The sequence below is a fragment of the Carassius auratus genome, chromosome 5 (assembly GCF_003368295.1).
Source record: "Carassius auratus strain Wakin chromosome 5, ASM336829v1, whole genome shotgun sequence".
NCBI lineage: Eukaryota > Metazoa > Chordata > Actinopteri > Cypriniformes > Cyprinidae > Carassius > Carassius auratus.
This window is the reverse complement of record NC_039247.1, coordinates 31019829-31033496: the sequence shown is the minus strand read 5'-3', so window position 1 is coordinate 31033496 and position 13668 is coordinate 31019829. Positions and strand designations below refer to the sequence as shown.

At 36.4% G+C, this 13668-nt stretch overlaps 1 protein-coding gene across 3 annotated transcripts in view; it reads left to right on the top strand.

Annotated features, from left to right (window-relative positions):
* The window catches only part of LOC113086010 (zinc finger and BTB domain-containing protein 20-like), a 51211-nt gene that overhangs the window by 21872 nt on the left and 15671 nt on the right, over positions 1 to 13668 (top strand). For all 3 annotated transcript variants that reach the window (XM_026255314.1, XM_026255315.1, XM_026255316.1), the window contains one exon: positions 9791 to 9965. The gene's annotated coding sequence lies outside the window, so the exon portion shown is untranslated. The remainder of the gene's footprint in view (positions 1 to 9790; positions 9966 to 13668) is intronic.

The following is a 13668-nucleotide window of genomic DNA, read 5'->3' as shown; positions in this document are numbered from 1 at the left end:
GATATGTGAAGTATGTGAAGTCAATCAAAATCAAGGTCTATTAGCTCAATTTAGTGCATATGATGGCTCAAAAAAAAGAAATCTAAAATTTAAAATCTAGGCATTAATGTATAATACATGTACAATAAAACACATGTAACCAACTAGCAATAGCACGTAGCAAATACATGCTTTATAAAATGTTTAAAAAGTACTTCTGAATGTACATCTGAATGATGCATGTAAAGACAGACCACAGCTTTGAGTAGAAAGAAACACTTGTATACTGCAGTCACTCCTTTTAGAAATAGTTAGTTATTATATTGAATAAAAAACTCATCATATACTACCCTGCTTGTCATATGAGCTGATTATGTGCGCATGTGTAATTTAGTCCTTCAGCATTTTGTGTAAAACTATCCATGCAATCAAATTGTAAAAATCTTATTATTTTAATGAAAGTATGCTGTTTTGTGTATTTCACATCAATTAAAGAATTGTGCAGGTGGAATGCAATAAACTAGGCTGTTTATGGTTGCCAAGCAACAAGGCATCTGCCGCATTAATGTAGGATTGGACCGAAGTGTGGTCACAGGTGTGTGGAGATCGGCCTGCAGATCTGACAGCATCCACCGTCAGTCTCACACACATTCAGCTTCACGTCAGCATATAAGATGTGTCTTGCTTTCTATTATAACATGATTGTCTTCCTGGAGAATAAACTCTGAGGATACAGAACGAATAAGAAAGAGAGCGAGAGATGAGGGTTTGCCGTTCCAACTTGATGGATAGTGACCTACAGATGCCGGATCCATTCACAGAGCCAGAACATGGGAATTACACACCGGTCTAGACAGAGACTAAATTGAATCTCAGCCTAACCACTTCAGCACATAAAGTGTGCTGAGAGAGACAGGAGAAGCGGTGGAGTTAAGGGAATGTAAGGGTCATCAGATCTCTAAGGACCGTGTCGTTTTGAGAGCTTTCAGACACATTTGAAAAGCTGTGATCTGACAGTGTCACACCGTGCCTGTCCTCGTCCTGGTTTTGGTCGTAGGTTAAGCTTTCAGAATAAATCAAAATATATACTAGGCTCTTCTTGTGGAAGAGCATGGACTGTGACGTGTTTCAGTGTCTCTGCATCACCATCCAGAAAATAAGGAAATAATATTTAATGTGAATAACGATTTCACATGTGGTCTGTTGGAATGAGACGGTAAATGAGACGGTATTTCTGGCTGGTAACATTTCTGGTTAATTCGCACAATGTCTGAGGACGTGATATGGTTTAGCACGCTTATGCAATTGAAAGACTGTGTTTTAAAAATATAAATATGTAATCTGACGCACTGAGACGCACATGCTAACAGTGCATTTTGTGCAGCTCACGGTAAATCCTGCTTATATATATATATATATGTGTGTGTGTGTGTGTGTCTTGAAAAATCTTGTATATGTATAGCGAGTAGCTATGAGGGACCGTACAAGCAACAATTCATTCTTGCACTCTCACACACTTACTTTCTCCTTTCACATACATACTTTTTTTTTGCTTTCACACACATGCATTCTCTTTTTACATACATTTATTTCTATCTTTTTTGGTATCCATTACTTCCTGTTTAAGCAGGAAGTCATTCTCAGACCAGGAAATTCATGTGCAAGACCTGATCAGCTCTTCCTCACAATTTTACAGTTGTGCTATTCAAAGTCATCCTGTTTTCTTTCAAGTGCATATTTTTAAGTTTTTAACTTGAACATATCATTATGTAACATACATGTTCTACAGATCTGTGTACAAGTGTTAATACACTGATTTTGATCATATTAACAGTGCTTTACACTAAGGAAATGTTTTACTGGTCCAGTTCGGCCTGTGGTTTAATTTATTTTACTTGCCCTGGCAACATTTTTTCACAGGACTTGCCACAATCAATCAATCAATCAATCCATCAATCAATCAATCAATTAATAAGACTTATTGTTTTCATTGTTGACTGTAACATTGTATTGTAATAAATAACCATTTTGCACAAATAGGTTCAATAGTTCAAATAGAAAACTAAAATAAACCATGCTTTTTCAGGTCTTTCAGGTAGGACTAACTATTCCAGTTAAGGATGCACTGATCAGGATTTTATTTATTTTACAATCAAATGAGCCAATTCCCATTCTCGTTGCCAACTTATTTAGTTCTTATTCTTTTTTTTCTTTCTTTCTTTTACATTTATTAAATGTTTATTTCGCTCTGTTACTGGCCAAACTAACCTTGAGCTAACAAACAAACAAACAAAAAATATATGCAACATGAAGCAAGTGCACAAAACAAAAACATCAGATGGGCTGAATGAATATTTTATTATTACTATTTATTATTATTAGTTTTATTTCCTTAATTATATGTGTGTCTGCACTATGTTTGTACTTTCTGTTCTGGAAGCTCCTGAAGAAATTTCTTCTGTGTGTAAACACTCTTTCTGATTCTGATGAAAATGCTAATTCAATCTCTGACAGCAGGTGGTGCTTATAGAACACTAGCCTAGCACTGAGTTATTGCTGCATGCAGAGCTGCGATTGAAAAAATAAATAAGTAAATACAAATTTAAAAAATAAATAAACCGCAATGAGTCTTGAGTTATTTAAATTATATAAAGATATCGCTGTCCCTAACTTGCAAACTTAATTCAACTAACTTAATTCACTTCCTAAATTAAATAAAAAAAAAAAAAAACTTTGACACTTACAATACTTCTATCTGGAAACACGACTTATGCTGAGCTCGCGTCCTAAGAACAAGTCCATATAACCTTTTCACAATGATAATATTTATTTATTTTTTAAAACCCAGATAGCTTGCTGAAATACTTCTGTGGCTGCCTCATCTACCTCAGCCATGCTGATCAAGACTTGTCCCGATGAGCCTGATAGCGCCTAACCTGCCTTCCGTTTCAACTAAAAGCCTTCCGTTTCCACTGTACTCCTTCCATTTCCGTTTCCACTGTACTCCTTCCATTTCCGTTTTCTCTATACTTCTTCCGTTTCAACTAAACACCTTCCGTTTCCACTATGCTCCTGCCGTTTCCACTATGCTCCTTCCATTTCCACTATGCTCCTTCCGTTTCCACTATACTCCTTCCAGTTCCGTTTCCACTATACTCCTTCCGTTTCAACTAAATGCCTTCCATTTCCACTCTACTCCTTCCGTTTCCACTATGCTCCTTCTGTTTCCACTATACTCCTTCCATTTCCATATCCACTATACTCCTTCCGTTTCCACTATACGCCTTCCGTTTTAACTAAATGCCTTCCGTTTCTACTATACTCCTTCCATTTCAACTAAACGCCTTCCGCTTCCACTATACTCCTTCCGTTTCAACTAAACGCCTTCTATTTCCACTATACTCCTTCCGTTTCCACTATACTTTTTCCGTTTCAAATAAACGCCTTCCATTTCCACTATGTTTCTGCCGTTTCCACTATGCTCCTTCCGTTTCCACTATGCTCCTTCCGTTTCCACTATACTCCTGCCAGTTCCGTTTCCACTATACTCCTTCCATTTCCACTATGCTCCTGCCGTTTCCACTATGCTCCTTCCATTTCCACTATGCTCCTTCCATTTCCACTATGCTCCTTCCGTTTCCACTATACTCCTTCCGTTTCAACCAAACGCCTTCCATTTACAACATACTCCTTCCATTTCCACTATACTCCTTCCGTTTCAACTAAACGCCTTCCATTTCCACTATATTCCTTCAGTTTCCACTATGCTCCTTTCGTTTCCACTATGCTGCTTCCATTTCCACTTTAGTCCTTCCGTTTACGTTTCCACTATACTCCTTCCATATTTGTTTCCACTATACTCCTTCCGTTTCAACTAAACGCCTTCCATTTCCACTTTACTCCTTCCATTTCCACTATACTCCTTCCAGTTCCATTTCCACTATACTCCTTCCGTTTCCTCTATGCTCCTTCCGTTTACACTATGATCCTTCCGTTTCCACTATGCTCCTTCCGTTTCCATTTCCACTATACTCCTTCTGTTTCCATTTCCACTATACTCCTAACGGAAACGGAAGTGTAGTGGAATACTTTTGCTTCCGTATTCCACTATACTCCTTACATTTCCGTTTCCACTATACTCCTTCAATTTCAACTAAATGCCTTCCATTTCCACTATACTCCTTCTGTTTCCACTATACACCTTCCATTTCAACTAAACGCCTTCTGTTTCCACTATACTCCTTCCGTTTCAACTAAACGCCTTCTATTTCCACTATACTCCTTCCGTTTCCACTATACTCCTTTCGTTTCCACTATACTCCTTCCATTTCCACTATACTTCTTCCGTTTCAACTAAACGCCTTCCATTTCCTCTATACTCCTTCCATTTCCACTATGCTCCTTCCATTTCCACTATGCTGCTTCTGTTTCCATTTCCACTATACTCCTTCCATTTTCGTTTCCACTATGCTGCTTCTGTTTCCATTTCCACTATACTCCTTCCATTTTCGTTTCCACTTTACTCCTTCCGTTTCAACTAAACGCCTTCTGTTTCTGCTATACTCCTTCCGTTTCAACTAAACGCCTTCCGTTTCCACTATGCTCCTTCCATTTCCACTATACTCCTTCCATTTTCGTTTCCACTATACTCCTTCCGTTTCAACTAAACGCCTTTCGTTTCAACTGTAGTCCTTCAGTTTCAACTAAAGGCCTTCCATTTCCACTAAACACCTTCCGTTTCCACTATACTGCTTCAGTTTCCACTATACTCCTATAGTGCCAGAATAAATTAAGTCTTGTACGGCCCCTCATAAGTAGCTCATAAAGTGCATTTTAAGACACAATATGTGCCAAACATCTTCCCAAACTTTTGATGAGAAGGATTGATGAATCCATGATAAATTACATTTTAGTATTTAGTTTCATTAATTTGCTCTACCTGTTTATGAATTCATAGTCATTGAAATATATTTCTAGTTTTAGGCTCTGCTTGGAATATAGCACCCAAATGGCTCGCACCACTTTTGTGGTAATTTTATGGATGCTCTTATGATCTTCGAAGCTTTACTCATTGCAGCCTCTTGTTAAAGAGTGACCAGTACAACTCTTTAAAATCCCACCTCTTCGTGTGTAAAGGAAGAACAGGTTTAGAACACTAGGGTTAGTAAATATTTACAGAATCTTCATTTTTGGGTCAGTGTGGTATATAAAGGTGCATGATGTTTAATGTGGAGAATGGAGAAGAGAGAGGAAGCCTGTGTTCTAAATAGAGTACTAGTGTATTTCATGCAGTCGCGATTTCTTTAATTGGTCATCTAGTAAATGTGATCGTTTCGACACTAGTGTCTTGGTGTTCTCTGTCAAATGACCTACAGTAACTATGTTTGTTTAATCAGTTATCGACTCAAAAATAAATGATACAGTTCCACAATCGAGATCAAAAAGACCCCCTCCCTTAATTTTTTCACAATAGTTTTGATCACAGATGGCACAAAATATCATCTTGACACATTTGATGAGTTGCTATGCTGTTTTTGTCATTTGATCTGAATATCAAAATGGATAATATGTAGTCAGTCGAAACAGCTATGAGATTAATTGATCATCTCTGGAAAGTAGTTATCTGTGACAATGTATTATGTTTTGTGCTTAATATCAACTTTTTTGGTGTCTTATTTGTTAATGAGCTATTTGTGGACACATTGTCTTTAGATCTGTGGACTAAAAAGTTTTTTTTTTTTTACATGAAAAGATCAAATTACATCCTTGGTGTAAGAAATAATGATAATGAATAATTATTTATTATTTTACATTAATAACACTATTACACACACACGCACACAAACACACACACATTATCTTATCCTACTGATCATGGTTTATGCAACTTTATATATATTCCTCCCAGAAGGTTTTTGGGATACAATATTTCAATACAGTATGCATACGTTGGAAGATATTGTAGGTTATTTGAATATTCCATGTAGCCTATAGAGAACATGTGCATAATTTGAAGCATTTGCATTGTGAACATGACACATACCAAAATATTTCTATGAGTCATATGAATTCATAACATGCATCTTTTGTTTCTTTGGTGAAATAAATCAACAGACTCGCTTTTCTTTACCTCAGAGAGAGAGAGAGAGAGAGAGAGAGAGTGTGTGTGTGCGTGTGTGAGTGTGTGTGTGTGTGTGTGTGTGTGTGTCTGTCCCGGTGACCCTGATCGCACCTGACCTGCCTTCCGTTTCCACTTCCATTACAACTTTGGATATATATTCCTCCCAAAAGGAAGTATTTGCATTGTGAACATGACACATACCAATAATTATATGAGTCATATTAATTCATAACGTGCATTTTTTGTTTATTTGACTCACTTTAGAGAAAGAAAGAAAGAGAGAGAGAGAGAGAGAGTGTGTGTGGGTGTGTGTGTGTGGAATGGGAATGTGATCGGCTGTGGTGGTGAAAGGATGGGTGTGGCAGGCTGACCAATCTATCATCTCTCTCTTGCGTAATAACACCTGGCCCAGTGAGCATATGATTTCTCCTTCGGCAGAGTTTGACCCTGTAATTGGTGGTGAAGTGTGTCCACAAGTCTGTCACAAATGTGTCTTTGTGATAACTCGGAGGGAAGTGCTTCCTGCCTCCATAGCAACAGACAGGAAGTTACAGTGCTACAACCATCTCTTTATACTGTACATTCACAAAGTGTAAAGGAAGGGGAACTGCTGTTTTTCATATGCAATATGTGGAGGAATGATGGAAAGTGTTTTGAGGTGTCATAACTTCATGATAGTGATATACTGTATGCTGTAATCTGATTTAATGGGAAAAAATATTATACAGACGTTTTCATTAGTAAGTGCATTTTTATCATTAAAAATGTAGATAAAGATTGTAATAATAAACTATGTAATTCCTCTTTTATGCACTTAAATTATGATTTAATACAAAACAATTTGAATTTTTTATTTTTATTTTTTAATCCAAAAAATAAATACAAATTAGTCTCTTTTAAATAATAGTTTTCTCTCAATAAACTCCTAATAGTCAGTGAGGTAGTTGTTAAATTTAGGAATGGGGTGGATTAAAATATGTTAATGCAGATTAAGGCATCCATATGTCCTTTATCAGTATTAATAAACAGATTATTAGCAACTAGTTAATAGTGAGAACTGGTCCTTAAATTAAAATGTTACCACAAACTTCTATACTTCTTTTATTTTTAAAATTATATTCACTTGTTTATGATGGATTTAAACATCATGGTAGTATTTTTGTATTGCCTTAAATGTATGCTCAATTTTAAAAACCCATAAAAATTGATTATGATTGGCTGAGCAGCATTCGATGCTGTTTTAAAATACTCTATAAACACACACCTGTGACCTCATTAAACCGCCACTGATTCTTTATTGCCACTGAGGACCTACTTTTAATGGCGGAAGAATTAACATATAAATCAATAAATTTAAAAAAAAAATTCTGAATGTTTATTTAATGAAAGCTTACCAGGTAACCTTTCCTTAAAAATGTTGATACCAACCTGTATAAAGACTGTAGATGATGCTAACTCTGAACCAGTTACAGGGCAGATCTTTAGATTTATGAGGTAAAAAGCATGTTCCCATTACAATTTAAAACACTGCATTTAAAAAATTCATAATTTCTTAAAGATGTAGTTCATCCATTCACTCAAAACCTTGTTGCTTCAAAAAGTTCATAAAGAGATTGTAAAAGAAATCCATTTAAATTGAGCAGTTTCATTTTTCTTCTGAAGAGACACAATCTCTTTATATGATGAACAGAATTAATTTAGGCTTATATTCACATAAACTTTGATCAATGCGCATACATAACACACATAAAATATGTGCACATTAAGCACCGTTGAAGGCTGTCTCAATTTGAAGGATCCTTGGAATGCAGCCTTCGTTTCACGTTCTTTATTCAGCATATTTTCAAGTCATCAAACTTATCCTTCACATTCTCTAATCACGAATCATTCCGGTTCACAAAAAAAGATTTGGAGCAAAATGAATCAGGACTAGGCTCGTCCAATTTCATTCCTTAATTAAATACCAACAAAATGTGTTTTGGAAACATTTATGGAGCCGTGCGCAGACAGAGTCTAACCCAGAAGCCTCAAAAGGACAGGACTAGAAAAGAGGGCTTCGACTAAGGAGCAGTTTGGGTCAGAGGAAGCTCAACCGTGCTTGTTTGACACGCGAGAATCAATTAAACAGTCGCTTAGTTTGAGCTTCTGCAGGAACCAATGAGGTTTGTTTATGGTCAGATGTTTCTGTACTCTTCTCATTGGTCATTGGACGCCTACGTTGTTGCACTTGCTAGGGTGTTCTGGGTGGTTGCAGGGATAGTGTTTTTGCAGTGTTATATATGGGCAGTATTACGCGGGCAGGAGTGCCAAATGACTGTGTATGCTGTGACGTAAGCGATATCTTTGTTGTAGTATCCTCTTAACGGTCAAGGAGATAATTAAATGTTTCAGGGATATGTTTCGGTGACAAGTTTCTCATACCTAGGTTAAGCCTAGTTTTTGAATGAACTATTTGAAAGAAGGGTCTCGGTCTTACTCGATGTCAGTCATTAATATCCTACTGGTCAATAATGTAACCTGCAATAAAGTCGCTGTAAACTGTATTACAAATACTCAGCCAATATTATTGGCCCCGGGGAATCAGGTGCCCCATCTGATATTGAAAAAACATATTTGGCAAACGTTCTAGTGTGTTTTTGTGTTCTGGAGTGCATCAAATGTTCATTCAGCATGCAAAATGCCAAGTTTTTATCTAATGCCAAGTTTTTCAAGCTCGCGAATCCTCTCATTATAACAACGTGTAGATACGATGTAAATAAGAGATTGATTGTGCAGTGCAGGGAGATTCATTATTTAACAGAAAGTCTTGAGATCACGATGAACTTCAGTGCTTTTAGACATCTTTTAGTGATTGTAGTGCTCTTTCTAGACTGTATAATCCTGTCAGACTGTCTCAGAACGGATATATTAACCTCAGAGAAGAAAGTATCGTGTTTCGTGTCATGATTTCATTTGTCTTGATGCTTTAAATTGTCTTGCACCAGCACGAACTGCTGTGCACTCACACAAATGCACGAATGTGATGACTGGAGACTTTCGCTTAATAAAAGATTACATCTTCTATTTGTTTCTCTGCAAACCCCTTAAGAAAACCTGGAACATGGAACAAGTTGCATGGGATAATTTTATGACATTTAAAGCTTTTTTTGTAAAAAGATTGAAGTAGGTTACAATTAATTAAATGGACAAGTGCAAGCAATTTTTTTAATATAATGTCTTCTTTTGTGATCCAAACTTAATAAGCATAACATGGCTTTAGAACGGCATCAGGTTGACTAATTATTTATTTAAGTTTTGGAGAGGTAAATAAAGCGAGGTGTTTATGCGGGGCGTAAAAGAGCATGCATAGTTATTATGTGGCCCCCAAACCACTAAGTCCCCCCCTGCACAGACTAACGGTCCGTCTAGGACACAGAGTGACACGAACGGTGAAAAATCCCAGTGCTGTTACTGGTGGAATCTCAGCACTCTTGGAAGCCTTTGGTCCAATCAGATTCAAGGACTAGAACTCACTGTTGTATCAAATGAACTACCAGCCGTTACAGCTGAATACCTGTCATATCTTTTGTTGCTTGTATAGAAATGTAATTTTATTTGTCAGAAAAGAGTAAATCTCCCATGCTGAGCAACAAAAACCAAACAAAAAACACATGCAATAACTGTTCTCTCTGATTTTTTCTTTTTTTACAGGGCGACTTTGAAGATTCTGCATGAGGTTAGATTGTGGCCAGACCGAAATGAAATGAGTGGCTAACGACTGACCTCTTCCGCTGCACCACCACCACCAGCAACCTGTAGCATCTAACCAGTGCCTCTCCACCAGCCTGATACACCCACACCCACACCCACAGAACACCATCAGACTGTAAGTGTTTCTCTCTGGTCCAGTAATGAGCAATATCAGTCACTTGAACACCCTCTGCCTTTATCTTCTTCCCTTCTTTCTGAGATTAAAATATATATATATAATACAGCACACCCTACAGAAGAGAAACACATCTGTGTGCAGCATTTACTTTGTGTGTTAAAGGACACATATATAGACTCGACTAAATTTGGGTTCCATTTTTACAAACATTAAAAACATTTTTTTTTTTTTTACATTGTAACATTATTAACAGTTGAGCACTGAACTCTCGATTCTGATTGGCTGGAATGTGATTTGTGGAGGAAACTGATTCTAGAGCAGTGATTAGGGGCAGTATTATCACAGAGCTGTGTTCCTCTGACATCTGTAGTTATGAACACAAGCGTCACACCGTGGTCAGACGACGGCTAAGCGTTCAGCAGCCGCACACTGTTTATTACAGTAATGAGAATATAATGAAAATCATCACTGAGAGTAATGAGAATTCTCAATCTCAAAAGGAAAATGGATGCATTACAGTAATGAGAATTTAGGGGTGAGGGTGGGGATGTGCTTAATTGTCATGAAAATAATGGCATAATACTTAAAAATGATTGTGGTCCTAAAATATGCTTTATTTTCTTTATGTAAGATATAAATCCTTAGTTTCTGATCTTTTGATTTCGGATGGGTTAAATCAGACTGCTGTCTTTCTCAAAAGATTCCTTTGTGGAAAAATAAGTCAACTTTAGCAAACTTTCAAAAATAAATAAATAAATAAAAAATAAAAAAATTATATATATATATATATATATATATATATATATATATATACTTGTGTATAATTTTGGACTTGTTTTTGAGACATTTATTTGAATGATAATTGCAGTAGGATCTCTGAATTTAATTTGTCTGTTTTTAAATAGATTTTTAATTACACATTTGTTATGAAAATTGTACTTTAAAAAATGTATTAACTTTAAATGTGATACTAAACAACACACCACTGTAGAAACGATAATCAAGTTCTTTATATGTTAGTGAACACATCTTCTGTAAAGCACCACAAAAGTTACTCAAACATAATGATTTAGAATATAATGAGAAAAGTCTTTTCTCTTTGAGTACACTGTTGTTGCGTTTTATTTCATTAATATGATACAGTAAGTACAGTTTATTTACAATATATACTATTAACACCATACACTTGAAGTGCACTGTGTGTGGATCGTGTAGTATTGTCCGATACAAACCTTATAACACTCCGTACACAACAAATCTTAAACGGTTGGTCTTTTATTATTATATTTAGCATGAATAAAGTCTTGCATGACACTACCTTGCTTTACACACTTCAGTACAGTTTGGCAGATTGACATCACACCATGTATATACACACACACACACACACACACACTGTAGTTGTGTACAGTACAGCACTGGTATAACAGCACGCTTGATTAGTGTGTATTTTTCCCTCTTGGTAAACAATGCTCTCTAAACAACATACACATAATGCAATACTTTGATTAATATCAATATTCCTAATTCACATAAATCCTGCTGCTGTAAAATGCAGATCTAAAGGTGCACCACAAAAGCTACATTTAGACATGTTTCAATCCAGATCAAACTCATTATTTTGCAATCCACTGCATCTTTTGCATTGCCATTCAGAGTAATACTGAATAATACCTTTATTTTGGGATTTTAGAGAAACACGGTCTTAAAACTTCTCCTTTTTTTTTTTAGAGCCACTTGCATATTATATTCATATAGTGTCTGCTTAGTGTGTGGCATTACCTATTCACTTCCCACTCTGCCACTGTTAAAATCTGGGCTTTGCATGTGTCAAATAAATATATCTAGATTTAATACAATTGGAATCAGATATTAGAAATAAAAATATTGTTTCATTTGGTCTTGCTACGCACCACGAACCTCTTTATGAGAAGTAAACGGTTTCACACACAAAAAAAAAAAAAAAATCATCAAGAGGTTTTAAAGTTTAACAGAAACATGTCTAGACACACGCAAGCACCCGGTTTTTCTTCTCCTTTTTCTTCTACAACTCTTTGCTGCGATAACCTTCAGAAATGATGCATATTTCTCTGCCGTATCATCTTGCAGTGTCATGCTTTAAGTCTCAGAGGTGGCATCCTTGAAATCTGCCGTTTGCTATGGATCCTAAATGAATGACCTGCTCCGCTAACCTTTCTTTTCACATCCTTTCATGCAGCACTAACATTTAAATGCTCTTGAAATCATACAAGTGAAGAAATGAGATTTTAAATGCTTTCTTAGGAATAGCAAACACTCGCTATTTCTGAGACTGCCGTTGAGGGAGTGAGACCAAAGCGGTAGCAGAATGACACTGCGTAAAGCTGAGAAGTGCTCGGAGAGGAATGCACGTGGAAAGGGGAGAGAGAGAGAGATGAAAAGGAGCAAACAGTGTGTGCTTTCAACTTTGCGTGTACGACCATTTCCAACAGTGTTAAAACTCTTCTGGGCATTCTTAAGAGTTTCAAAGCCTTCTGTTGAAAAAGGGTGCAGCGCCTCGCAGAAAGTGGACATTTTGTGTCTCTCCAAAACTCTTTGTATAGACTGCTGCGTGCGCTCTTTCAGATGCAGACCAGCATGCGTGTGAGCTTCAGAGAGGTCTGAAACAGCTCGTTGCATGAATCGTGATCCCGTGGACTCACAGGGGCTTGATTGATTTGATTTACTCATTTTTAACATTTCATATTTAAGGCAAAGCCAAACACGTGCAGACTAGCTCAAGACTGCCCTCTGTCTGTGAAAAGAAATGAGGTCAGTGCTTCCCAGCCTCTCCACTCTTCAGAAATAACGTCTCCAGTGTGCTAATCTGGGATGTTTTGCTAGGGTTTACTGACATGACCCGGCGACGGCACCTGTTAACTTATAAAGAGCCACATTGATTATTCAGCCTGTTTTGTAGGATTGTTGCTATTAGTCTAAAAGCTGCAGTACATATTTATAATCAATATCATCTCATGACATTAAAAAGCATAGCTGTAAATAATATAATGTACAGTGCCCTGAACTAGATTTATAAGATATAGATATATTAAGCATGAATGCTGATCTAAGGTGTTTTTAATCCTAAAATTATTCTTCTGTTTTTAAACCTTAAATATGGATAGTTGAAAAATAACACGAACATTACCTTTTTCAACATTTTAGGTTATAATGTATATAATGCAGGGCATGGTGTGTATTAAATGCATCCATTGCTTGCTTTGAATGCTTTTGCAGTGTGACAATATGAAAAGTACAAATATCCCACGCAGTATTTGCACTCTAAGAAAAGTAAGTCAAATGTGTAGTGAGAAATGAAGGAATAGCCTTTTAAACGCTGCATTTATGCAAATAAGTAAAGCTTTGAAGGGATGAAAGTTTAGTCTTTATTCACCCTCATGTCATTCCAAACCTGTATGGCTTTCTTTCTTCAGTGCAACATAAAAGAAGACATTCATTGTTATAATAACAACTTATAATAACAATGAATTATGCCTAATTACATGCAAGTAACCCCAATCCCAACCCTAACCTTATAATAAGTGCATGTAGCTCATTAATATTACTTAGTACTTCAGTGTATAATTACACCTTCAAATAAAGTGTAGCCTTCAATTGTAATTTTATGCATTAGAGTTAGAGGGTTATTTATGTGTGTGTGTGTGTGTGTGTGTGTAATTAA